Source organism: Trachurus trachurus (genome assembly GCF_905171665.1).
Source record: "Trachurus trachurus genome assembly, chromosome: 6".
Lineage (NCBI taxonomy): Eukaryota > Metazoa > Chordata > Actinopteri > Carangiformes > Carangidae > Trachurus > Trachurus trachurus.
In genome coordinates this window covers 18,247,561-18,275,126 of record NC_139897.1, presented here as the reverse complement: position 1 = coordinate 18,275,126, position 27,566 = coordinate 18,247,561, and positions in this window count along the sequence as shown.

Here is a 27,566-nt window from a genome sequence, read left to right as displayed (position 1 = left end):
ATAAAACATGCTTTGAGTAAATAATGTGTTGCTGTGAATATAAGAGGCCTCAATAGACAGAACATGTACAGTATAACACTACTTTGCGGTAACTACCCTCTCTGGTGACCAAATATCAAGGAGTAATGAGTGTATAGCCTCATTGCCCTCTTCTGGAGGAGGAAAATCACAGCACCACCTTTTTTTTTTTTAGCTTTACATGGGAGCGGACGAGAAGATTTATGTGTCATCTTTTTCTATGCCACCTTTCTCCACCCAGGCATGGTTCCAATGTACAGACACACAACAAGAGCCCTCACAAGGACTTCATGTAGTTGCATTATATCTGGTATATGCGTCTCTGTAGTGGTTATATCATATTTCTTATTGAACAGTTGTTTTACTCCACATCAATTCCTCCTGCAATACAAAAAAAAAACCTTTCCTGGCCCTCTATAGTTGCCCTATCTCTTAGTTTAAGATGCTTTTTATGGCTTTATGCTGGTTTGTGTGTGCATATCTCTCTCTGTCTCTCCCACTTTCTCGCAAACTCACACACAAGCAGCACTACCACATAAAAGAGGCAGATGCAGTCTCTATTCTTTGTTCTTAAAGTTCATTCTGAAGCCAGTTCTCGTCATTACAGCTGTGCTCCTGCAGTTACTCTAATCTCATTCCTGCAACATTTTTGGCATTTTCATTGTGCAAGCCTGCAGTCAACTTCAGTGATCAGAAGTGATGTAAATCACCTGTCAAAGCGTTAGTCACCTCTGCAGAGGAGATGTTATGTATTTATATGAATCTGTTCAGCGGTATAGGCCGTCAAAGATGGCAGCTCATACACAAAACCTGGCTGACTTCTTAGTTTTCCCAGAAAAGTTGTAGAAGGGTAGTAGCAGTAGTAGTTGCAGCAGAAGTAACAGTTGAGTAGTATTAGTTGGTAGAAGCAGCAGTGGCACTGTGGTACAGTTGTTAGCAATGTTGCCTCTCAGCAAGACGGTTTTGGGTTAGATTGCCAGGGTAAGTGATAACATTTGGCTAGTAGCAGTAGTAGCAGTAGCATGCGATAGTGGTTAGCAATGTCGTAATACTAGACAGCAGAAGTATATCACCTCATTGCAAGATGGTTGTGGGTTTGATTCCTGCTGTAGGGTGGGTGGTTGTAGTTAATAGTAGAAGTGATAGAGCGATACTACTAGCAGTAGTAGTCATACAAGTAATAGTAGGGTAATAGCAGTAGCATGGAGGCATTCTGGGACCGCTTTTACGATGTCACCTCTGAGCAAGACGGTTGTTTGTTGGTATGATAGGGTGGGCTGATGTACCGGTAGTTAATAGTTGTAGTAGATAGGAAAAGTAGGATACTAGAAGTATTAAAGCAGAAGTGAGTGATCCGGTCGTTTTCGCTAATGCTGCGTTCCAGGCAGGCTTTTGAAATCGTAATTTACAGCTTCAAGTCACAACTTACGACTTTGTAGCGTTCCAGGCAACCCACTCGTGTTTTTCCGACCTGTTTTACCGGTGAAAGTCACTATAACGGCCACTCGTAACTTCCGACCGGTGAACTCGTACCAGATCGAACTGGTACCACTTCACGGTCGGAAAAATACGAGTTTCCTTGAACGCACCATAACAGTCCTCGTCGCTACGTCACCACATTCACGGCGTTCCTTGGCTGCACACACAGCCCTGCATGCCGTTCTCTCTCCTCATTGGATAAAAACTGTAGGATACGATAAATGTTTTCTCTTCGGCTCAGAGCAGAGCAGAGGGACTGAGAGACCCGTGTTTCAGTCCAAACACTCTATGTAAGTGATTGCTGTCGGAAGATATAACTATTTAAGACTTATATTAACACAAATATATCACTCACTTCTGCTTTAATCAATAGTAGTGGTATAATTAATATGAGGGTAGTAGCAGCAGTAAGGTGACACAGTGAGGCAATGTTTGGCAATGTTACCTCTGATGGTCAAGATGGTTGTGGATTGGATTCCTGGGGTAGGCAGTAGTTATCAGCTACTAAACCAAAAGATATACATAATATACATACTGTAGGGCCATTACAGCTACAGCAATAGTAAGCTATGGAAGGTTTCATAATATTGGACCACCCAGTCCAGGCAGGACCTCACACAGCCCTACAGGTTTGACTCTCAAATAATATCTTGTCTCCTCAGATCAATTAAATGTTAATAGATTGCTCATCTTGAAATGGTAATCCACATATTATTGAGTCCCTATTCCCTAGAATTAAATAAAGAGAAAAAGATGAGCCATGATCCTCCTCTTCATCCTCCTCTAAGTCAAATATCATTCTTCTCATTTGGGAACAAACCCCTGATACTCCTTAAAGGTGCAGATGCTTTACATGTGATGTGATGCCTATTGTTGATGTGCTAATAAAGGAGTGCTATGCCAGTGCAGTGCAGCATGAACCGCTAACCAAAAGATGACAGCTTTTCTAGACACAATGGTAGACACAGTATGATTTGTATGTTGAGATAGAAACCTGTCTCCTCTTTGTTTACAGCCACTGCAGCATGTAAATACACTAAACAAAAATGTTTTGCCTCAAAAAGCAACACAAATTACTTCTTTCCTCCTGATGTACACATTACTTTTTTAGGTTTCATATAAAGTACACTCTCCTGCATCAGGGTTGAAATTATAATGAAAGGACATTGTAACAACACAGCAAGTCACTGACTTAGTCATTGTATAATAGTGTGGAGCATGTTTATTATTTATTTTAGATTGTATTGCCTAATGAGCCCTTTTCACTGCCTTGACTCCAACAACCATCACAGAAATCTTTATAATGATTTCACTTATTACTCAACAATATACGGTAATGCCTCTGTCATACCAACCCAAAATTTAACTGTGCAGATTTTCTACAATGGCCAGTGGAGTGCTGTTTGGAGTTCTTGAGGCAATTACAGACTGTCGATACATGGCATGCACTCTGAATCCTGTGTGCTGTAGGTGCTGATCCATGCACAGACATGCACATACATGCTGTACCTTCTAGGCGCTGTGACTATAATATTTCTGTTACATCCAATCTGCAACATGCCAGTTTGCTTCCATGAAAATATGTCCATCAACAGGTGTGTTTATTCACAGTTTTACCACCCTCCTTCTGCCCGCGTCCAACATTTGCAGCATGCACCATGACACCACTTTCCAGTTCTGTTGTTCTTTCTGCATCTTGACAGAATGACAGCATATATTGAGAAACAAAATGCCACCAGCTGTCAAGCAGAGAATATAACAAAACAGCCTATCTGTTTCGGGTTCATACAGGAGAAGAAAGCATAGTTAAGACATCAGTTCGGACCCATAAAAAAAAAAAAAAAAAAAAGATATTGCCCATTTATTGGTCACATGGAGAAGAGAATCAAATACAATTGTTAATTCCATAATATGTTGTAAGGTGCCTTCTTTTAACCATTTTACCATTTTCATACAAGATGGGAAATATACACTAAACAGTCGGCACCAGACACTACCTGGTCCCTTAAAGAAATTCAATCATGGTTCTGCAGGAAACACTAATTGAGTTTTATGTCAATATAAGTGATTCTGAGTACTGTCCTTCGGCATTCCAGACACACAAATGGTCTATAACAAGATGACCAACATGTTTTAATTGGAACTTAGTGTAGTTAAAGGCTGCAGAGCTGTTTTTGAGGGGTTTTTTTTTTTTTTTTTTTTTCCCCAGCCATTTTGTTTGATGTCCATCACGTAGGAAGAGTCAAACATCATCATTTCAGAAAGTGGTACAGTTACATGGAAAAGTCCTAACACTTTGAGCTCATAGAGTGCTTAGTGATACATTATTACCAGCGTGTTATCAGTGGCCGTGGGATTACAGTAGAAGAAAGTCCTCTTAGTAAAGAAAAGGTTAAGAAGCACTCAGCTGATATTGCCTTAATGGTCTATTCATGATCTGTCCTTTTCCATTATGTGGTTGCTATATTGATTTTCGGCTCAACTTTAACCAAGAGAGAGACTGCATAGTATTTGTTGACAGATCACTCTTTGATTAGCAAAGTGGAATCGTCTCCAGTCATTTCTTAAAATATGGAAGACCCACAAATATTGATGGTTCGTAAGCGAATTAAATTACACATTTCTTTAAAATAGATTCAAGCAGATCAATGCCCCTTGGCTCACCAATTAAAGAAACTAAAATACAAACGCCTATAGTTGAAGACCTGCCAGTCATCCCGACATACCGGGAAGTTACAACCCAACCTCAGTTAAGCCATTATCTGGACAACCTGAAAGCCATTACAAGCAATGATAGAATGGATTCCCATGGGGAGAATAGACGGACAGTTACATAGATGGCAGGTGATGAGGTGGACAAGGGAACATGGGGAATGGTTATGGCCCCCATTCCTCATACTCAATTACTGTGCTGGGCTCACTGAAACCTACAAATGAATTCAACTTATGGCAGAGTTGTCATTTTGATCATGGTTGGATGGGTTGAAAACCTTTAACAGTTGCCTGGAGAGAGCTAGGAGGGAATGACGTCAATGGACATTTGTGAGATGAAAGTACCCTGCACCTCAAAATCTTACTGGAGAGCTATGCTAAGGCCATGCATGTGAACAAAAAGATTAGTTTCCCATTAGTTGTCTGACTGATGCACAATCTGTTGTAGATTTTTATCTAAAGTCATCAATATATGAGATCTGATGACAGATTTATATATTATTTTATTTAATTAGGAATATACATTCATCTTTTTTTCTCTTGTATTTAAGAAAACACTAAAAAATTATTTGAGACAGGTATAATAAATATACTCAACACATGATAAAATAATACAGTAAAAGGACTTTTACGGCATCACAAAAACAAAGTGCACTGATTCCTTGGAATTTGTCCCAGCCATCTCCCACAGAAAGAGAAATTCTTGCTAACAATTGTTACATTGGCTTGTAGGGCTCTAGTTTGGGGATCTACATGCCACCTGCTGTGGTTGACAGTGTGATGGTTGTACCCTGGTGCATCACTGAACTGTAGATCCAAGCCTCACAAGATGAGCAATCAAGGGGACTAGATGTCTTTGAGATCTTCTCTCTGCAAGACATAGAATAGGCTTTCATCCTCCTCCTCATAGCTAACATTCCAAAGACCCACTTCTTTCTTTTCCAACCACCAACCATTCTTCCTCTCCCATACTGATGCAGAAACAAAACAACAGACATATGTAAACGGATAGATTCTATTAACTCACACACAGGTTTGGGTTGTAAGGGTAAACTGTAAACCGAAATGACATAATAAGGTTACAAAAAATGTGTAACTATAATCAGCACAAAGTACATTTGAAAAAATGTGTAATCAGATTGTCAGTTACAAAAATTTCTTCTTTGATTGCATTTCTTAAAATATGGGAATTTTAAAATCATAAAACTGTACAGTACAGATGTAGACGTTTATGCCACTATATTTTTGGGAGGGTAATTTGATTTGACCAATTATGAATGCTGGATATGTTCTTACAGTATATACTCCTCTCAGGTTGCTAGTTTTTTAAATGGTGACTTTATTATATATTTTTGTTTACAAATTATGAAGTTTGTATTTTTTTTATAATTTACATAAAAAAATGTGAAATGAACAACAACAAATTTCTTCATGTGGCCTTTGATTAAATAAATAGCTGCAGCAAAAACTTACAAAAACTATAAATATAAAATATGTAAATCAGTTTGATCCATAAGGATTTACATTTTATTGTTAACTAATAGCATTACTAACTATAAATTGCATTTAATTTGCATTGAGTAGCCTGATTAAATCCCCAAATAATCTTACCCAGACCAGCAGCATCAACACAAAAGAGAAATCAACACATAACTGCAAATTAGTTTAAATTTACCTATCTAATGTATCACCAGGGACGGACTGGTCATAGGGCAATATGGGCTAATGCCACAACGGCTGCGTAATGATGCGGCATCGGTGAGGAGGCTGTGTGAAGACGCTGTGCTGATGTGACGGAATAAAAAGAAAAAAAAGTCGGTCAGTTTTTATGGCCGGCCGACCCTGAAAGACAGGAGACACAAAAATGATTTGAACCAGGAGTAAGGCCTGGATCCCAGGAATAGTGGCCACTAGGGATGTAACGGTATTGGTAATACCGTGATATCGCAATAACAAAACTGTCTAAATATTATCGTGGACATGTATGGTATGAAATGACGGCACTTCTGGCAAATACTGTAGTTTTAGTGCGAGAGATCGTCCCTGTCACCGCGTCAGCTGACTGTTAAAGGGACAACGAGAAGTTTTGGAAGTGTGTGTTTTCACACTACATTTACCATGAGCCTCTGCGCGCATGGTGAAATTCTTGGACCGGCGCAAGACGAATGTCTTGCCAAGAATGTTTTCATTCATCAAGAATTAAAGTCAGAGGTTCGAAGACGATCAGATATCGTAGTTCCGACCATAAATGGCGATTCAGCAGCGTTATTCCCCTGACCCGTCGGCTCGCCCAGCATTTCCACCACTAATAAAAATAACAAAATACGATAGAGACAAAACAATATATTTAGCGGAAATGGACCCATTAACAAGTGTGTGTAACGTAGATTCATCCACATTAATATGAGACTTTTTTATAATACAAACTCCTCGTTGTCCCTTTACAGTAAGTGTGCGTGTGAGCCTGGCTGCATTGTTTTATTGCAGTTTTTTTTTTAAGTACTTTATTTGTCACATATACAGCTAGTACAGTGAAATTCTTTCTCTGCATTTAACCCATCCCTGAGGAGCAGTGGGCAGCCACTGTACGGCGCCCGGGGACCAACTCCAGATCATGAGCCAGTGCCTTTGGTCAGTGGCGCTGACTCAACTCACACAACTCTCCCTGTTAATAAACTGACCACGGATGTGGTGGCACTATTGCTCTTTTCTACTACACAGATAGCATTGTAATTTTAGCAGGATATTGAGCAAAATAAAGTAAAGAAGTCAGAGTAGATATCCTCCAGAGATTTCTGTATTCAGAAACAGAGGTAGGCCCTGTCTGTATTTTGTTGAAATTTAAAGACCATCTCTAACTCTGGACACACCTCCCCTCAAAAACACTCAGCTCACATTCACAGTCTTCTCCTGTCCAAACTGTCTGACTTCACCCAAAACATCTCTAGGTCAGATGTGGTGGGTCAGTATATTTCAGTCAGGTACTACTCCTAACTATGCACCTAGCTCTGTGCCATGCAGCCAACCCATTGTATCATCTGTCAATGTAAAAGGTTTCTGAGATGTGCTTTTGAAAGAAAATACTAGCAGCTGTTTTCTGAAACTGCCACTTTAGTCTTTTGATTGTTGTTTGTTGTTGTTTATATTCTTGTCACAACAATTTCCTCCCATCTTTGGAGTTTACAAAACAATGAAAGAACGAAAATAATATGGTTGCATGATCACAACCATGGTATGATTGGGGGGGGGGTTGATATGATTGGGGGTTGGGGGTTGGATGTACATTACCCTACCCTATGAGAGAGGGAAAGACTGTCCAAAAAAGCTAATGTGTCCCAATTTTACTCGCCTCCCTCTCTCTCTCTGTTTCATGGATAACCTCAGTAAAGACAGTATGATAACTACTCATTTTTTTAAGACAGACGTGTATCTCTGAGTATTTGTGTGTATGTGTGATGCAACCATTGGTTATTTGCTGTTATAGATGAAGCTATTATTGTTACAAGTCAAATATATTGTCTTCATATTTGCAAAGCTATCAGCAATCATGCTGATGATCGCTCATCACATTGGGACAACCCTTGAAAATGGTTAAAATAAAAAGCACAACTAAGACTGTGATGGAAATCATGTGAGCTATGGGCTGGTTGAGAGATATTGGATGTCTTAGACAGAGGTATTAATATTTCTCAAGAAGAAATGGACATTCACAAAATGTAGCAGATAAACTTGTATAATGCCATCCCAAATCTGAATTCCTCCCTTGGGAAAGAAGTATATAAACCCATGCTAGTGCACATCCTTCCTGAACAATGAATTTTACTCACCTAAGTGACTCTGTATGAGAATCTAAAAGCATGACATTGTGCCGCTGAGCTGAAGGCGGCTGTTGTGTATGACCAGACCTCACTTAGACCGGTTCTGCACTCCATAGCATTACAACTTTGACTGGGACAGTAGTTTTCATAGCCATCCTTCAGAAAGACAATGATCACTGCTTCAAGAGCCTACTTCCCAAAGACATTGCAAACATATCACATTCAATGTAACCCAGAGACAAAGCTGTTATTAAGGCTGTTTATAATTCAAAGTAAAAGATAGTTGAAATTTTGTGGTTGCAGTCAAACAGGATTATGTAGTAGGTACGTTTTTAAAGGATGTAAGAAAACAAAGATGTGTGGATTAGTAACCTAGTGAAAACCACCAATGATATAAATGATGAGAGCATTGGAAGCAAATATTCTTCTTTCAATTTGCTTTTGCTGTCATGGACTTGGACATAGGCCCTGTCATGAACCCATGCCAAAATCTTGGAAAACACTGAACTAACAGGCCATCTGGATCTCAGGCTCTCTTTTGGCTTTGTGAGCTGAAAAGGAAAATGTATCAGTCAGACGCTGCAGTGTGAAAGGAAGTGAGGCACTTTGACTGTACAGTAGCTTCAGCAATCTACAACACACTTCACAGTGGCAACATTGTCTCAGCAGGATTTTAAGTGTTTCCATTAAACATGAGGATTTGTTCCTTTTGACCTAAAAATGAATCACTGCTAAAGCCTTGATTCGCTGACAGAGTATTGTATTACAAGGTAAGTTAACATTTGACTGCCCACACAGCAACTGTTGCACATTGGTTTTCCATCAGCCTCACAGTGATAACAGCATGTTCGCATTTATACACCACTAAAGCTGATTAATCTCAAGCCTGACAGTACATATGCTTGCGTTTGAGTCATGCACACAGGGGAGAAAAAACTTGGGCCATGAAAACATTACTAAATGGCTCAAGCATATTTTTTGACTGATTTTGCTATACCCCAAGCGCTTGCAAATGGCCACTGGCTGTCAGAGCAGAGGGAAAAGCAGCTGAGGACAGGTATATGGTATATTTCATTAGTCATGGAGCCTTAGGGGAGCTGACTACACTGTATGTTTGTCACAGAGGATTGATGACTGCTTTCTATAAAGATAAATAAATAAATAATAGCAGTAATCCCAGAGATGTGACGGCCATAATGTGTGCTGCAATAAAAAGCTGTGGTCTGAGGCTTCTGATAGAAGTTAAATTCACCATGGAATACAGTATGTCTCATTTATTTATTTATATAATTGTGCCATTTATTCATGTCCTACTGCAAACATGCTGCTGAAAGATCGGATTCTCTTTGACTACAAAACTCTGTGGGTTATCTGGTTTACTGCCACCTATTAAAGTATCCTCTGCTTTCAAACATTGAAGAGATGACTAAATGTTTTTTGGGATGAATGAGTGCTTAAGCAATCCTCAAGCAAAAAGCAAACAGGCTCACCAAATATAACTTTTCTTAACATCCACTTTTTTGCATGCCCAGCAAAACAGCCAAGAGCCGCAAGATAGAAATTGCATGTTAATGCAGCAGTTACTGTACTTTATGGCAATGTATAAATATGCTATGAATTGACAGAAACAGAAAACATTACCAGTGCTAAAGCCGTTTTATTCATAATGAGGATTCTGGAGCAATCTTTGTTTCACATTGCTATGGCACCCCAGTGGTTGTTTTGTGTAGCTCTTTTGTAACAAAAATGAATTTTCCTCTCTTTTAAAATCCCGAAAGTCTGTAGCTGACAAAATTCCTCCTCTCAATACTTCAGCTGAGATTCTCCTATTACTTGGCAGAACCATCATCTGTGTACACAAAGTGTAAGCCAACTCAGTGAACATCACAACACACCCTATACATTCAACTACTGGATCTGGGCTCACTCATACTGCACTGTAGTTGGCATCATCTGCCTTGCCAGGGCTCACAGGCTAATTGTCAGTATGTTCTGGGCCAATGTCTCGGGCAATGTATGTCCCAGTTACTACTTGGTGACAGCAGAGTCGCTCTCAAAGAGAAGATAGTAAGTGAACAGTATACACTTCCTAGAGCTGGTTTCTGCCCAGCCAGACTTGGGCAAACTGGTTTCCAAACACTCTATAGTACTACAGTACCTTGTTATAATCTTTAAGCTAGTACTGTGGTGCTGTGGCGCTTACCGCCCCCTTAAACTGATGAAGATAGGTTGTCTCCTTTGATTAAAGTGTGAAGTTGATGAGCATTGGATGACTCTTAAGGGCAGATCCAGTAACTGTTATCCAACAAATGTTTTACAACTTTCTAATGGAAGATGATCATCTGGACTATCTTTGATTCTTGTGGTATTGCAACCGCCATCTTTATGAAGAGGTTATTGAGTATCACATGAAAGTTCATGTACTCTGTAACTCCCTCACCAGCTGTGGCATTAAAGGGGAACTATGCCAGTCCGCTTGCTTTTCCGCTGTTTTGGTTACGCTCCTCTCGCCCATGTGCATCTGTTTACAACGAAGCCAGCGAAAAATCAATAAATGGAGCGGTGGATAATGTTACATAACATATACGATGTTACGGCGCATGTGTTTGTGTAGTCTTAACCGTCATGAACAAAAGATTACGGGTTACGGAGCGCATTTGTGTTGCGGTGTGCAGAGACGAGAGCTGGGACACTGAGGCGGCGGCCGAGTAACACTGATGTTGCAAGGTTGGTTTTCAGCCGTGAGACCCCAGGTAGAAGGCAGAGAGCCTCCATTCTCACTCATAACAAGTCACAAGTCATGTAGTTAACAATCACAATTACTCCAGAACTTTTTAATTAAAGTAAAAATGTTGCATAGCCACGGAAGAAATCCTGCTTAGTTCCTCTTTAAAGTGCTGGAGGACCACCATGAAAAGAGGAAATCAGGCTTGTGGTGCCAAGGAAGATTCAGGATGACTGTATGACCAACCTACTGCTGCTACTGACAAGCGTGTTGTCTACCATCGACAGCCTATTTGACGCATTAGGCTGGCATTCTTTGCTTCTGCCAGTTTTGAAGGTTGCTCTATTTTGAGAAAATTGATGGGGACAAACACTGTGGCAGCAGAGGTGGGCCCCTCTTCAGGCTTGAATAAGAAGAAAAGAGGTCTGCAACATTTGCAATGCATCAACTAAAACTCCTGATGTTTTTCCCAAACTGAAGGTCACTGACATTGTAAGATGTAGTAAAGCTGGAATCCTGGATTTTGCAAGAGAAAGCTGGCTCTGAAACCTGACATCACCAACCCAAGGCTTTAACTCTGTGCAGCCGTTCAAGCAGTGAAATGGCAAAGGCCATATCTGCAAATTGGACATAAAGTTTTTGATGACATCAGGTATTTTAGAGATAGCAAGGTACGGCATTTGGTGCATCCAAAAGAGAGAGCCTGTCCCAAAACAACATCCTGTCAGCAAACTACCCTTTCATCGACTCTTAGGGCCTTCTCGGGGTCAGGGGAGGGATGAAAGAGTCACAGCTCACACCAGAGGAAAGTCAGCCAGTCATCATTCCTGGCAAGCACCATGTCACCTCTCTGCTCATCACAAAAGCCTAATTTAACTGCCAGGTATGACACAACTGATTTTTGATCCAGATTTTTTTTCTATTTACATGTAACACTCTTACTGCCTTTTTTCATAGATCACAATCAATGCTCTGTGAAGATCACTGTCAATATCTTAATTTTCTTTCCTGCCCAGCAATGCTTGTGTATTGTAGATATTGGTTAAATGAAACTTGAGAAAGCTTTGGTTTGTGTGACAATTAATTAGTGTACATGGCATTAGCATTATCAAGATCCCTCTCTATCCTTCAGAGGAGCATGCATGGGAAACATAACACACATTGATTCATAATGGGACAAACATTACTTACTTTTGGTTCAAGCTGAAGCAACCTCAATTGTAACCAACCAATTACATACTGTACAATACACCCTGATGAAGTGGTTAGAAATTCCATAGATTAACAGAGCTGCAAACAGACTTTGAATTGTAGAGATTTAATACTATTTAATTCCTTCATTTATTTATTACACAAATCAAAAAGAGGAGCATCTTCCCATCACACAAAACTCACAATAGACCCATCCTACTTTCAGATGTGTGAAACTAAAAGGAGTGGAGTTGGGGTTTTATTTAGCACTTCCAATTCATATGCTACATTTTAAAGTTCAGCTACTCAACTTTAGTATCCTTTCTCCCTACCAGATTTTTTCCTTTATCTGCCAGTAATGATATACATGATATGAACCCATTTGCACAGAATTTCATGGGGGATGGGGCATGGGCCAGAGTAGAAGCCGCTCAATTTTGAGACTGATCGGGATAATTTAATATGTATTTAATATTCCTCTCTGGACTTGTTTTTAACAATATTAAAATGCTCTGCTTTGATTAATGTTTTGATGGATATGACTTTCTCATATAAAAAAGTGACAAAAGGACAACAGGGACTGGAAGCACATCTACGCTTACTTCCTCAATGAGAAATCATGATCAGAACATGATTGATAAAAGTGATGCTTTGGTTTGGTAGGGGTCTGCACTCTGGAGACCACTGGACCACTGTTATGACTTTGGAAGTGTGTCAGAAACCACAAAATCTCTTTAATGGAAAACTCTGAGGTCTTCTACTGTAGGTGTCAGTTTAAAAACTGCCTTGCAAAGCAAGAGTAACATTTTTTACACTTCAAAGGCTTTAGATTTTGTTGTCTGGAAGCTTCCTAGCTCTTTAGTTTTACAGTACATGTTCCAGAACTTAATGTTTAAAATAGTGAACTCTCACCTCATCCTGGGAGCTCTGAATAAAAATTGTAGATACACCTTTAGTATTTGAGAAGGATTTTTTTTGTAAAATAAAGTGAACAGAATTTCAATTACAACAGCAGCGTGATTAATATCAGGCCAGTTAAGCTAAATTATGAGCCTGATATAATCAAACAAAGACACTGACATTTCAGTACCAATAACTAACCCTTAAATGATAAGGCAGATGCTTTGCTAGAACAGCACTTCTTCAACAGAGAGTAGTGTACTGTAAGTATAGGTCATAAATCCTGAGGATCAGATATTAAAAAAACTATGTCTTATCTTCCTCATAGATTTAATTTCTCCAGCAGGAGACAGAATTACCTGAAAGCAGAACCTAGTGAAACTACAGTAGTTAATGTAAGAGTTGTTGTTATTTTTCTTGAGTATGCCGAATGACTACATGCAAATTTTATGTGTACCATCCTTGACACAGAGTGCACCTGCAGATGAGCCTGTCATCATTAAAAGCAAATATATGTCTGCCATCAACTGACAGAATCACAGAGCTCTCATCTCTCATGTCTTACACTCTCTTACTGACAAATTACCAAAACAGCAGCAACACACGACATCTATCTGACAATGGAAAAGCATGTGAACTGTATATTTTGTCATTCATTTACTCGTTATCTGCTTGTATCAATACAAGCTCACTGTCTGGAGAAAAGACAGGACAACACTACTGTAGGCTGTTTGCGAGGTGATCACAAAACAGAGAGAAAATAATGCCCACATCCATAACTATGGTTTACAGATTGCAACAGCAGTTTTCTCCTTATGGCATAATATGTTCCTGGAGACACCTACTTAGCAGGAACTACCACAGAGGATGTTTTGAGCACTTAGGCTGATGTTTATGTCTGTTGGATTTTTCCTTTGCAGAACAACATCACAACTGCAAGAAACTGTCATGCAATTTTACAAGCATGTTGTTGACATCAGAAGTTTGGAGATGGTTGTGGTCAAATTAATGAGCAATGACTTTTCATATAATTATGTAGGGATGATTGCAGGTCCAAAATGACATGCAACACAACACCAGCTTATAATATGAAACATGAAACGGACAACATAAATTTGTATGCTTCAGTATTGACATAATATTAACACTTACATGTAAGTGTGCGTGGCTGGTTGGAGCACTATTCTATCCACTGGATTCACTAAAGGTTTCCCCTGTTTGCATCTGCTAAAATTGAAACAAATATACAGTATACTGCATCACACACCACGGTGATTGTAAAGACAATTCCTACAACTCATAAACTAATATCTTCCATCTGGTCTTTAAAGAGATGATTGCTGGTAAGGGCCATTGTTTTATGACAAGGGGACAAGTCCAGTCTCTGTTCCATAATTCATTTGGTGGGTCAGCCATTTCACCAGCAATTATCCTCATTGATTTGTTTAACTCTCAGGGGTCCCTTTCCTTCCATTACTTTTGGGATATAATGTAAAGGGGTTTGGGTGTATTGGCCCCTCTGTCCAAAAAGATAAGCAAAAATGGGACTTTATTCATTATATTCACTCCTGAAACATAAACCCAGACTTTAAGATGATTATAGAATAATGCAGTTTGTAGTAATATTTACATTCATCTGCAGAAGCATATAGCATTCGCTTGGTCACAACAACAAAAAACCCCAAAACTCAGTGTTTTCGATTTTTTTTTTCAATCATTATACCCGTTTCATAGTAGAGCAGGCACTTACAAGAAGGCAAATGTACACAATGGAGATTAAAAAAAGAAAAAGGGAGAGAAGGCCATTTTACCCCAAAATAACATTACTTGTGGAAAATCATTTCTGTCAATCCTCTCTTAGGGTCTGATCTTCAAAAAGAGGCTGCAGTCCTCCCATCAGATCAATACCTCACTGATGTCTGGAGAAGTGTAATAGCCACCAGTGCCCCCCAGGGAGTAGAGCCACAGTTCTGTGCTCAGCACTGGGCTCCCTGATGACCTGCAGACCTGGCCCACAATTGACCTCAGAGCTAACCACCAGGCCAATTAGCACTGGCTCTCTCCAGGGCTTACCTATCTGTACATGTGATCAGGGCATCACACTCACAAGCTGAGGCCTGGCTTTCATTCAGTATGTGACCAGATAGTCCCTGAATCCCAGGTGGATTGTATCTTAACCAGTTTAATAACCTTGTATGAACATCACATCCAAACTGTGTACTGTAACGCTTCATTACATGACACAATAAAATACAAAAATGATGCAATTGGACAAGATATTTAGTAATATGAGTCAACCACCACTTTACTAACCACTAGACTGTTTATGCCTCAGAAGGAATGTGTTTCATATTTGTTCTTAGATTTTTTTAAACTGTTTGTTGTTGTTTTTCCCCAGTATTTTTATGGACTATTAGAGAATTAACACAACAAATGCACCAACAGATGTGTACCTTCATTTGCCATAATGGTTTTTATGATAACATCATGATTTGTTTAGGTTTAGGCACTAAATGTACACTATAAGGTTTAGGAAAAAGTAATTTGGGTTAAAATTAAGGCTGTGCAATTGATCAAATTATAATTGTGATTTCCATTTTGGGTCCAAACAATCTCAAAACTTATATAATAGAGGAACAACTATTATTATTATTATTTTCATTTTATTTTGAAAGACACGCCCAATTGCAATTCTGCCCCTGCACTGCACTAGTCAATTACTCTGACTGAGGCAACTCGTGTGTGGTCTCCAGCAGGATTTAAAAATCAGCGTGAGTGAAGATGGTGGGAAAGCAGCGCTGTTTTGTCAACAAGAAAAGCAGAACAAGTTCTCTAGTGCTGGAACACAAGGATACAGGATTTTCCTTAACATTGTAAGACTTTGATGCACTTAAATGAAGTAGCAGTTCTATATCATACACAAGAACATCCTTCCACAAATGAACAGCCGTTCATCACTAATTCACAAAGCAAATGTGTTCACGGTGTTTACGGAGGTGGAAACTATCGGTAGAGACCGATACCCAAATCCAATTTCCTGCCATTATTTCTATGTCCATTACATAGATGTTTTTTAACAACAGTGCACAACTATGGGTCATAACCTACTGCACAAAAAAAAAAAAATGAAGACTGTCTCATTAGATCTCCAAAGACCGATTACATTTGGTTTTGTATTGAAAGCTAAATGAAAATCTGCCAAGGCACTGATCCGAGCCTTTGGTGCAGATTACAGCATACTCACCTCTATTAGTCATGCTAGCATTCTTTGCCCTTGCTAAATGCACTGTGTGACACACTGTCAAACAGTGCAGTTGCAGAGGCCATGTGAGTGATGCAATTGAATTGGCCCTTTCGCCTACAGGATTTCACAGCTGAGATTCCTAAAGAATCTTCTGGTCAATTCTGTACTTCTTGACAGTTTCTGCTTTGAGCAGCACAGAGAATAACGGGAATGCAGATACAGATATAGAGGGGGAGATTTACTGTTAGGTACCACAAAGACTCTGCAGCCAGATAAATCTCTCTCCTCAGACAGAGCCACTATTGCAATCAGGTTGCAGTGCTAGTGACATCCATTTCTGACCAACAATTTTACTGTTGTTTCAATGTTACACTGCTGTTCCATCAGCCCAAGCCTTTGAACTTTAATGGGCTATTTGCTTTTTTCAAATTTCTTCCTATTTTGGTATATAAAGCTACAATATTTGCATGTTGCGGGATTCTAAGCACATTCATGTGGGAAAGAAATGTCTAAAAGAGCCAATGGCTTGCCAGACATAAATAAATAGTAACAAATTGGGCTAACAGAAACATTTTGTGCTACAATAGCTCGAAGATATCAAGCTAAGAAGATGCTGATTTTTTTCTGGGAGGTCATTGTCCAATAACCTGTTGAAAATGAGCAACAGGCATCAGCATTATGATCTATGACCTACCAATAATTACAAATACACTAAACTGCTAAACTCCATCCTCTTAGACACATCGCAGTATCTTGGTACATAAAGCATTAGACATACACAAAAAAATATTCCATTGTTTAGTATGGCTGAATATTTTTCACATTAAAATGTTTCATTAGCTGTTTCAAAATTCTTTCAGCAGTAACCAGTGATGAATCCTCTCAGCCCATTGTTTGTTTTAATGCGCTGTAAATGCAAACAGAAATTGCTGCTTCTTCATCTTGCATATTTGACAGTGCAGCCACTTTAAGGCCCCCAACTGTTGGTGTACATCATTTTGAACAGACCTCTGAGACTTTATTTATTAAACCACACTAGATGGTTTCATTAGTAAACACAGGCACACCTACCCTGACCAGAAATTAAATCTTTTATGAACAGGAAACTTTAGTGTTTTTTTTATGTTTTTCTCTCTGATTCATATACTACGTAGCCTAATACAGTATTACAGTATCACAGATTTCTTTATGTGACCTGCTTCAAGTACAACCTGTTCCCCTTAAGACAGTCTACATGAGTACCAGTTAATGCACTCCAGCAAACAAATAAATAATTTGGTAGGTTTACTATTCAATCATTGACAACTAAAGATTAATAATAAGAATTAATAAAGAATAATATTTTACTGGCAACATTAACTAACCAACCACTAACAGCAGAGGCATACATTAATTTTGTGCACTGGATATAACATTTACTTAACACATTGCTTGTATCTCAGTGTCTGCAGATGTTTATTCTGCCCAGTCCCCTATTTTGGGTCAAACATGGATTTGAACATGTTGGGATGGGTTTGAGAAATCACTATTTCCAATTAATTACACCTTGTGATTGTTGTAGTTCCTAGAAAAATAGTTTTTAAGTTTGTTTTCAGGACCTCTACACTCATACAGTAAGAGGATGAGGGATACTTCAGGAAATTCGACCAGCCAGAAGAAGATGGGCGTGACCCAAACGGATATTGCCTGTTCAGTTCAGGCTCAACTGAGAGGCTGCATAACAGGCAGTTTGAGATGAATAAGGACTTTTATTGAACACCGAATCATGCTAAGCTACTCCGATGGAATTCAACAGAGTTGGAAATGAGCATAATATTTCATCTAAAAAACATAGCTCATATTCATCTTTGAAGCAACATATCAACCCAAAGTCTGACGCTGTATGCTGTATGTAAAACAAGGTTCAACTCTTTGTTCATTAGACGCAGAAGTCCTGCAGCATTAATCACATATTGTGCTGTTTCTATGCTGAATGTTAGAGTTATAAGTGCAATTTGCTTGCCAAAGACCAGATCCACGTGCCTATGATGCAGTCAAATTGATTATTCTGTTGTACCAATGATCCTGCTCCCCTGGGCCTCCCTTCACCTGTTGTTAACAATGTTCTTTTAAGGGTTTCTGTCAAGTGCTGACAGAGAGGAAAAACATATGGCTGCCTTCATCTGTTAAAGCCGCATGAGAGGAATCCCTAGGAGGCTACTATGACCCTCTCCAGCAGTCTTTAAACCAGAAATTAAGCAGAAATTGTTTTCTTACCTGAAGCCACTGTGCTTCCCTGATGTCTGAGTGCTTAAGGGTAACTATACGTCAATTTGAGCCAAGGGATACAAAATGCTTGGAAGAAAAGACATAACTTATTAACAGGCCGATCAGCAGCTGTCAGTAAAAAAAAAATGAGATCATACCATTTGCACCACCCACCCTGACAGCTAACATAATTTAAACATGTTCTTTTTTTGTTTACACATTTGTTTGAATCATGAGCTACAAAGAGAGGCATCTAATGGATATTTTACAAACTGTTTTAATTGACACTACCGTGCCATCCTCTGTTCCGCATGATAATCTGCATTCACATGGTTTAAGACAGCTATATGTAGAGTACAGCCGTTTGACAGCTAATGGTTGCCCAGGGGCTGTATACTTCTAGTGGTGCCTTTAAGGTTTTTGAAGTGTGCTGCTTATATGTGAGAGATGAAAAATTCATGAAAATAATTGAGAGCAAGATCCCTGTCTCATGCAAAGGTTAGTGTGAAACAGTAAAGATATTTTCCGCACGACCTGCACATGTCCTCTCCTTGTGTCCTCTGCTACTCTCCCTCTTAACATGTGAAGTAAAGGAGAATATGAATATGAAGAATATGATTACATTGCACATGGTATGCCGTGATGGTATAAAACCACTGCAGTTATACCCATGCTATTAAACAGACACAAACACTTATCAGCAAAGACAAAATGTCTCCATTTAGTCTGTTTAAATGATGCTCAAAAGTGAAAGTCAAGTGTATTCTGTTCATTACTCAAACCTGCAATGCAAAATGTATAGGGATGTAACGATTCTTTTAACCCACAATTCGATAAGATTCACGATACTAGGTTCATGATACGATTTGTTACGATTTCACAAAATGAGATTGAAGAAGGAGGTCGCTGGAAATTCACAATGTCGAGCGATCCCAGCTCATTCACAATGACATTCACAATGTCCAACGGTCCAATGTCCCCTGCCCTGCTGTCGGAAAAAAACGTTTCACTAGGGACAGAGGTGACTGGTATGGAGAGGTATGCTTTTGCTAGAGGGGAAAGCAGTGGGTACAGCTGAGCATATTTCCACCACTTGAGTGGACAGCTTGTGAGAGAAATGGGTGTTTCAGTCCTGTACTTACCCATTTCTGCCTCAGTCCCTCTGATAAACTGTGCTGGTTGAGCAAAAGTCACTCCAAGGAGATCCTCCAACGCTGTCTTCTTGGGAGGAGACTGTTCCAGCTCTGCTCCATATGATGTGTCTGTCTGTTAGGGTTAGGGTTGCTGCAGGTGCGGGGCCACTGGTACCAGCTCCCACCTCACCTGTTGCCTCGACAGTCTAAATCATGGCGATAGATATAGTAAATTTAGATCAATTCAAGAGAGAGGGAGACAATAAACGTACAGTAAGTGATTCAAAAATCCTGAATACATTCAGAGAAAGCAAGCAAAATTAATACCTGTCTGTGCAACTGCACAGCTGTCTCCTTCAGCCTGTGAAACACATCCTGGTGCTGGTCCTCGTTCTGAATCTGGGGTCCAGTGCAGTGCACTCCAGCAGGCAGTTGCATTCCCCAGTGTATCTGTCTGGAAAAAGAAATCCGATAAGATCCATGTAAATGAAAACTGGGAGTAAATAGACATGGGATTGTGGACGTTGGGCTGGTAAGGTAATCAGAGGCAGACAGAAGGCACCAATAACTTCTCCAGGAAGTAACCAGCCACTTCCAGTGGCACTTCTTATTTCCATTTGCCACGCTCTGAAATCCTGTCAACTCTCTCTCAGACAGACAGCAGCTGCATTTCACGCTATACTTTGTACAACTGAGATTTGCCCACTCACTTTATACAGAACAGAGCGGTTGTATACCACGGTTAACTGTGTTTAATGTTTTTATTTGTTTTGTTTTTGTTTATTTTTCGATCCATTGTTTAAATCTCACAGATCTCCTTTAAGCAAAAAGTCTTGTTATTCTCTAGGTATCCAAGATTTTTGCAAGATGACACACTACATGTATCATGGCACTCCCTGTTGACTGAGATACAGATCTCGGTTTTGGCATTTTGGACTACACTGATATAAAACTTTCAGTTGTAGGCGTAAAATTTTAACATTTATGCTCTGCTCCTGTGCGAGTGTACTACATTTCCTTCACTGCTGCTTGACTCTGTTTCCTGCACTGGCCTGATGGCTGCTCCACTCCCACTTGACTTTTCACCCCCCCTGGTACCCTGATGTTGGAATGACCTTGCTACTGGATTTGGAATTAAAGAGACCACCCTCTGCTACAGTACACAGCCTCACCTCCTCCTGAAACATTTTATGTCATTCTCCTTCCAGCTGAATAACATCTCCTTTACACTCTGACTGATCTCTGAGAACTCATAAACATTGTCAAGACCTTGAATTTTGTTTATCTTACTGAGGTTTAGGCTGTATGCCATGTTAATGAACTAGGCATGAGAACATTGAGCATCTAGAGTTGGGGAATTATTCTCAGTGTATACTTTATAAAGAATCGTATCTTATAAATATGCTGTACAGCAATAAACAGGCAACTTGTGGTGGAACTGATTTCAATTCGACATATTTATGGTACATCCATATTCATGAAAGATACTTTCATGCAGTATCATGTATTTTCTTTCACAAGGCCGGTGATATATTATGAATACCATAATCTAAATGTGCAAAATGTGCAGTTTTAAAATGGTTATTTTGGTGTTCATGATATTGAAGGTGTTGTTAGACACAAGAGATGTTATGACATTTTTATTTTGTGTTTTGATCATGGACATGACTTGTAAGCCTCACAGTATCTTACATTATTTGTTAAAGATAACTGCAGAACAGGGGCTAACAATGGCATCAACCCCTAGCGAACCAAACTACGACCTTCTCTGCTGTTATCTGAATCCAAATACAGTTGCAAAAACAGAGATAGGAGGAATATCACTTCCTGTGATATCTATTCTGTGTTCATCATGGTCACAGATCAAAGAATGGTTTTGCCCCTTAAAGGCTCATTTAAGGCTTTAATCCCTTTAAGAAAAAGCCTTTTAAAGTGCAGCATTGTGTTGCAGTGATCATGATGGTTACTGCCTTCTGAAAAGATTAAAAGAATTGGTCTTCATTTAGGAGAAGAGATTGAGATAGACATCCATTTCTACACCCCACCCCTCCTCTTACATCCTTCCATGATTGCACTCGCATCATTTGGAGCAATAAGAGGCATCTAGGGTTCAGACTTAAAGGAGCTATATGTAAGAAATATACAGCAAGTAATCATAAAATCACTCAATATATATGTCACCAGAGCCTAAGGAATCATAACAATAGTACAGCCAGAATATTCACATACATTTTTTTTATTTGCAGCCTGCTAATCATCTGCTTCGGCCTGTTGCACCACCCACCGCCCTCTCCCAATCACAGAGTCTGGTGCATTTCGGCCTCCGGGTTGCCAGTTAGGCTACCGCTGAGCTGCAGCTATGGCTGGGAGATAAAGCGATCTCCAATTGATCGATTTCTAACGGCTGTGGTCATACTTCCTTGATATCACATGGGAGAAATAAGCGGCTTGTCACTCTGCTGTCTGATACACCGCCTCCTGTTGTGAGCATATAGCCTAGTTAGTTGGAGCTGCAGCAGCTAATGCTAAAGGGAAGGACTACAAAGTGAAAGTTGGAAAAGAGGGAGGAAATGTGGTGAAATGGAGCCAATGGTAAATAAAGTGATGGTGAATGTGTGGAGTGGTTCATGATGGCACTCTGTTGACTGTCTCCAGTCGTCATGTGTTATGATCCAATGGCAAGAAAGTGGAGGAGAAAAGTCCGACAGTGAAAACACAGAGCTGCTCGTGTTGTTTATTCTGCGGTAACACGTCTCATATGTTGGCTCAACTACGACGTGAAGAACATGTACAAAGGATCCTGTAGATGCGGGGCAACAGTGTGTGTGTGTCTGTGTGTGTCAGCACTGTGCACACACACAGACACGTACACAGGGTATAGTGTCGGTAGTTACCGAGTCAGAGCAATAACAGCTAAATATTCATCAATAACCTGTTCAACCTACAGAAACACAAACACATATGAGATATATTTAGCCTACTACAGATATAGTCTTGCTGCCTCTTTTATCCCTCTGACTGAAGGTAGTAACTAATGCCTTCCAACATGTTTTAGAGAGGCATGATCATCTTTACTTTGAGACTGTGTGAGTGAGCCTCGCTCTGCTCTCAGCCACAAAGCTGGAGCAGGGCAGAGGTTATAGCGTGTGGTTATCTGGAAACATCGAGTTTGGGGGCAAAGGGAGGGGGAACAACTCGCTGCAGTGTTTTGAATTTGACTGCGGCAACAGTTTGGCCACAGTCTTACATACAGTTCCTTTAACTATCTTGTCTCCAGATGTACCCAGATTAGGTGGAAAAAGCTAGGTATAGTATAATACTGGGCAGTGGGAATCAAAGTTAAGTACCCACTTATTATTGAATTTCATGTTCCTTTGATACTGTATCTTCAAGAAGATCTGAGGGATTATATTAGCTTTCAGACTACGAATGGCAGCTGTTGAAGTAGTGACTGGGCTTTGCTGACCACACACCAGAGGTGGGAGAATTGAGTCAAGAACCTGAATCAAGTCAGACTAAAGTTGCAAATGTGAGGATCTGTGACTTCTTTGACTAACCCTGACTGACTCAACTTGACTTTGCCTTGATATTCATGACTTCAGACAGAAATAATTTACATTTCTTCTATTACTGAATATTGGGATTATTTCATTTATTATAGATGGATTGGCTATCATTATGCCAAAAATATTAAAATTTGGAGGGAAGAGAATGTAACACAATACATGTTCAACATAGAGTTATTTTGTAACAAAACTACAAAGGCTCTCAGCACATAAACTCCACCAAGGCCAAACAATCCTATAGTATAAGTGTTAAAAAACTGGATATGCACCAAATTGAAATGGGTTCTTTCCTGGCCTCTGCCCCATCTCTCCGCCCTCCTTGTGCAAATCTGTTTAGTACTTTTTGCTTGACAAGGATGAAAACATAACCTCCTTGGCAGGGGAATATAAGATTGCCACAAAATGCCAAATACCAGTAAGATTTATAAGGCCTAAACAAAGTGCAACCATTTTTGTTAATGTTAAAGATAAGATAGCATTACTTAACTTTTCTTGCTTATGTTACAGTGTTACAGTATGTTAAAGGTTAAGGCCAAATATAATCTAACCTTCTGAAGGGGCAAGGGGAAGGGGTAGAAATTACTACAAAATTAGACACCAACACTATACTTTAAAGCAGAAGTAAGTAAAAATTATTCCCTTTATTTTCTTCTCAGAGTACAACAGAATGCTTAAAGCAAGTAAGCGATCCGGTCGTTTTGGCTAACTTCTTGTCAGCCGATGGAGTTAGTAGTCCCCGCCCTCGTCCCTACGTCACCGCATTCACGCGCATCCCTTGGCTGCACACACAGAGAGGACCGCCCCTTTATGCCGTTCTCTCTCCTCATTGGATAAAGGTTGTAGGATACAAGGAAAGTTTTCTCCTCGGCTTACAGCAGAGCAGAGTGACTGACAGACCCGTGTTTCAGACCAAACACTCTATATAAGTGATTGCTGTCGGAAGATATAACTATTTAAGACTTATATTAACACAAACATTCCGCTTACTTCTGCTTTAATACATCATCAGCACACGCATCATAATGCATTGATATTATACAAACAGTTAAAGTAAAATTTTGAACATCATATGTTGTATCAAACAGGACTATACATAAAAATGCAGGACTGTTGTGCAAATCAGCAATGATGTAACTTTAGCGAATGCACCTTACAACGTTTTAGATTAGATTATTGATTTTATCACACAAAAAGGAGGGGTAAGGCTAAGGAAGGAGGCTAAAGGGTTAGGGGGCTAGGTATACAACTTGAGATTTGCTTGTGCCTTGCTTGAGTTACTCCAATCTTCCACACACTGAAATATATGCAGACAGGCACTCAAATAAAAACACACCCTTTGACAAAGTAGTAGAATTCATACAAACAATGCACTGGATTTTTTTTACTTGGCTTCATTTCAATTTCATAGAGAGAAGCAAACAGTCACAATATCAGATCTAACCATGACTGGGATGTTTATATAAATAATGGGGCATCAACACTTCTCAAAAATGTTGTTGTACCAAGTAAATATTCAAAGGAAATCTCTATTCCAGAATGAGTCTTTGAAGACCTAACATGCTGTTCACTGGGTAACAGAGACCTAAATCTAGTGTAGACATATCCACACGCACACACTAATGACTGATAATAGACAATAAACATTATTAATCTCACACTTTAGCGATTTTACAACAGCATATTTTCTGTTAAGTAAAACCCACTCACTAATATGAAAACACAGCCCTGCTCAGGTGTCTCACAAAGCAGCTTGAACAGCTTTCATTTAAATTATATCATCTATCTCAAACATCTATGTGGGCGCAAGTGGCCCAAAAGATAGCTTTGTCAATATGAGACAGAGATCAGATAGTTCTGGGTAGCGTGGGGGAGCAAAGCATTTTTATGCTTATTGCTTATTCTCCTTTTCTTTCACATGTCAACTTTGAAGCAGAGCCTCCTTTTTTAAGTACCTTCAACAGTGTCTTCCTTTGTTCTGTGTGCTCTTCCTGGGAATGTTGACATATGTAAAGAGGCTAATGGGTGTACCAGTCATCCAGGCAGGCATGATGCTTTATGCTTTGATGTAAACATTTGAAATGTCAACCCAGTCCACAGCTTTGCACGAGTAAGCTCCAACACAAATAAGACTGTCAATCCTGTTTCTGTGTGTGTGTGTGTGTGTGTGTGTTAATCTGAAAGACATGCCTCTGCCTTGTTGTAGGTTTGTTTACTTTATCGCCATGTTACAAGGAGCCCCTACCACTGTCGTACAGCTCTGCCATTGCCCACAGTTATCCCTGTTCACTTCTTATCAAAGTTCCCTGAGGTGTGACACCAAACTATTCTTTTTTCCACTAATAACCCTCCACTTTTGTCTTCATCATTCTTGCATGAAATTGGCTATTAGATGGTTCTCCGGGACAGATACAGACTTAATACTGGCCCTATGCACCAAAAATATGCAGTGGGAAAATGCTGAAAATATGAATGCCTAACAACTAAGATTATTGACCAATGTGAATCTAAGGGAGGACGCACATATATCACATATATAGGGGAAAAGAGGAAGGAATGGGAGAAAGAGGAGGTGAGGAAGAGAGAGCAGTAAACAGCCTCATGTGGTGTGTCTTTAAACCCCATAAAATGGCTTCAAATCACTGCAGGGACATGTTAAGGGGAGAAGGGGTCTTTTCAGTTTGATTTACTTTGAAGCCATCACTTATCCCTGTGTGGTGATTACCATGGGCCTTTGCAGTCCCCGACCTCACCACAATCGCATTAACACAATCAAATTTCTGGGCACTATTCGAGTCACCACGTGCCAGCTACCTAATCATGAGCAGAGAAAAAGTGGAAGAATTATCTATGAGAACTTGGCTGCTTGATACCCACATACTGGGTCAGCCATCCTTATCAAAGCCTGTCCTTTCTGGGCTCAACCAAAGATTATAAAAATAAGGGGTTGATGAACAGTGGGATGAGCCAGAATAGGGGAAAACAAAAGAAAAAATATATAAAGTCTCAGCGTGCCTTTCAAAGTTCAAAAGATAGATACAAATTGCTGCTTTCAAAATATGTCTTGCTGCACTTCTCTTCCCACATTGCATCAAAGGAGAGTGATTATTTAGTAACATAGGGAGTGTGACAAAATGACAATGTTACTCTCAGTTGACGGTCCAGTAATGAGAGCTTTGGGAAGAGGTAACTACTACATTCAAAGTGGGTGTCTGAGTCTCTTTATCTGGATCTTCCAACAACTGCTGTGATATAGAATCGCTACATCTTTTTTAATGGACAAGATACGGGCCCTGCCTGTTGTGGGAGGCAATCTGCTCCAGTCAAACATAAGAAACATATTCCAGTTTGTATAATAAACCTAGTTACAGTTCTGACAGCCTCTCTTTAACCTGACATCCTTTTATTTTTGCCCGTATGGATTACTGCAGCAGGTGTGGATTTTATGTATTTTTCACTCCACTTGCAGAGCTGTAGATTTAAGACTGAATAGACAGTACAGTAGATACAGAGAAGCCAGATCTATCTTATTGTCATCACATTCCCAACTTAAACACACCCTCACACTTCTCTACCCCTTCCTCTTCTTTTTATTACTCCTCTTTTATACATTTCCATTCTTTTAGTCTTATGAAAATGAGACACACGTGACCTTTATCATTAAATATGAGTTGAAATGGACACGATCAGCACTGTTTGCACTGCACTACTGACTGGACTGTGTGTAGCTTTGTTTCCATTACCTGTAATATCCACAGAAACCTGTGCACATGGCATTTCCCTTTTAAAGCTTAACTTACCAACATGTTTGCATTGAAATTGAATATATAATGTGTATATATACACATACACATATCAAATAATAACAAAAGAGATATTAAATATTTCTTAATGCAAGAAATGAATGCTGAATGCCGTCAACAACAAACATAACATTGAGCAGCTCGTTCGTAGGCTGAGAAGCAAAACCCTGGGCGAAATCCTTGAAGACCTCACTGCTCCACTCTCTGCTGCTATTTAACTTTATTGCTTTGAGCACAAGGTAATACCTGAAAGTGACTCGACATTTTTGAGTGCATCAACATTTATAACCACTAACCTCCTCTCTCATATGGAGGTACCGTAGGGGGTTTGCAGAGTGGGAAGGACATGTAACTAAAAGGCATAAATATCCAGCTAGACAATACAGCAAGTACAAATGACCATTGTTACTTCATGTCAACAACTGTTGCTTGGATGTTCACTAACCCCCAACAGCTTGCCAATGTGATAATGTAATGCTATGTATCTAACCGCTTGTTGCTGAGTTTTCTGCCTCCAACCGGCCAGAAAGGATGTTATGCAGTTATAAACTTAAATAGGTCAAAGTCAGAGCCAGTTGAGTTCAGTTGAGCCAGTTGAGATGTAGAGTATACATTGTGGGAGAGCAATTAAGGTCCACACTCTGTCAAGTCCCAGCAGTTTCTGTCGTGTATCGCAAGCAAACTGCTTAAAACCCCACATTTTACTGAGTAAATCTATGTTCATGTAAGTTAA